Here is a 2,065-nt window from a genome sequence, read left to right as displayed (position 1 = left end):
CCCGGGCGCTGGAAATGAGGCAGGCAGGAGACCCCTGCTCCCTTGGGCCTCAGTTTCCCCTTCCATTCCCTGGAGTGGTGATTTCGAGTCTGTGGTTGAAGTCGAGCCTCACGGAATTTCAGATCTGGGAGTAGAGGGAGCAGGCTGTCCCCCAGCTCCGCTGGGTTCATCCAGGGTTGGACAGCTCATCCCACCCCCACAGAGGCGGGAGGGTGTGTGTAGACTAAATGTGTCTGGCAGTGAGACTCAGGGAGCGGGGGTCAGGCCGGGACAGGGTCGTGCCAGGACAGGGTCAGCCTGGGACCCCGGCCATCCCTCAGGCTGCCCCCTGGCAGAGGGGGCACGGGTGTCTCATTGACCGGCCGTGTCCTCCAGCCCCTTGGGCTCGATCGATGCAGAAGCCGCTCCAGGCTGTTTGAAAAGTCATTTTCAGTCCTTCCCGGCCCCACTGAAAGCCCCATTGATCAACCAACCAATGACGGCTATGGCTGGGTGGCCGTCCAGGGACCAGCCTGCACCCAGGCCAGCCCTGTGGGAGAGACAGTGATGGGGGAACTATGTGCGTGAAGGGGCGGTGCTGGGCTGGAGGTGCTACTGTCCTGACCCCCGACCCCACCAGGTCTCAGTGTCCCCTCTCGTCCCCAGCACGGTGGCTGGGGATGCACATGAGGCTTGGCTCTCTGCAGGGTGGAGCCACGGTGTGACCCTTTCTCCCTGTCCGCCTGTGCTTGTGTCCCCCATTACACCCACCTGCCTCCCCCCGCGGCAGACACGACGGTCACGCTCTCCTTCTGGTTCACCTTCCGAGGCCACTTTGCTGGCTCAGAAGCCGGACCCCCGGCCACCAGGCTCCTGGCCTCCCAAATCCAGGGCTCACCTTTCTGAATGTCAGTCAGACTCTGTGATCCACTGGCTCAAAACTGTCCTCATCGTGCAGAGTAAAACCCACAGTCCTCCCAGGACCACGAGGTTCCCCCTGACACCCTCAACCTCATCGCCCTGGACTGCTTCCAGGTCACTCCTTTTTAGCCACACCAGCCTCCCGGCTGTTCCTGTCGGTACCCCAGGGCCTTTGCATATGCCGTTCCTGCTGCCTGGAGCGCTCCCCCTCCTCCCACACCTCTTCAGGCATCCATCGCGTTTCTACCTCCGCGGCCTGCCGTCCCGGACCGTGGGGTTGGCCCCTTCCCCCGTGACCCGCATGGGCCCTGCACACAGTGGTGCTCGATACATGTTTTTTGAAGGAACAAAGGCCAAGACTTTGAGGTCTCTGAGGTTTTAGGGTCATGGGTAGCAGACAGTGGCCCCCTTCCCCGCCGTGGGGAGGCGAGGACCCCAGCCAGATGTGTCCCAGGGGAAGCCCCCAGCACCCCGAGCTCTGGCCACTTGAGTGTGCCACCTTCTTCTGTGCTTGGCTCTGAAATGGCGGTGGCCTTGCTGCGTTGGCATTCCTGGGTCTGAGTCAGCTGGTGAGCCAGGGGTGGGCGCCTCGCCCCACTCAGGGTGGTGCCTCTGCAGGGGAGGGGCCCAACACCCAAACCTCAGGGACGACGAGAGCCCCAAGGTGGCCGGGCGTGTCAGACGAAGCCTCGGGTCCCTCCACTCCTGCCTTAGCCCAATCTGCAAATACTCTGTGGGAGCGGCTGAGACGAATCGAAATTCTCACTAGAAAGTTAATGACTGACTTGGGTCTTTCCCAGACAGAGGGCTCCTGGAGGCTTTCAGACCTCCTAGCCCCCCCCGGCCCGCCAGCCACACCGTCACCCCCACCTGCTCACCCTGTCAGTGCCTACTCTTCCAGGCAGCCCTCCCAGCCCGGACCGCTCCTCGCCTGCCGAGGCTCCGCAACCCGCCCTCCGCAACCCCAACCTTGCCAGACACCCCTCCCCACAGCCACCCAGCAAGCAGCTAATTAGCTCTAGTCGGGCAACTGTCAAGTCATTAGACGCTACCAGCAAAGCAACCAATTAGGGATCTCGCCCGAAACGGGGGTGGGGGCTGTGCTGCCTTCCCGGACTGGAAACCGAGGCACGGGGGTGGGCGGGCAGCTCGCCAGGGCCCCGCG

Source organism: Pteropus vampyrus, unplaced genomic scaffold, assembly GCF_000151845.1.
Source record: "Pteropus vampyrus isolate Shadow unplaced genomic scaffold, Pvam_2.0 Scaffold267, whole genome shotgun sequence".
Lineage (NCBI taxonomy): Eukaryota > Metazoa > Chordata > Mammalia > Chiroptera > Pteropodidae > Pteropus > Pteropus vampyrus.
The sequence above is the reverse complement of the archived record's forward strand: the minus strand, read 5'-3'. Positions refer to the sequence as shown.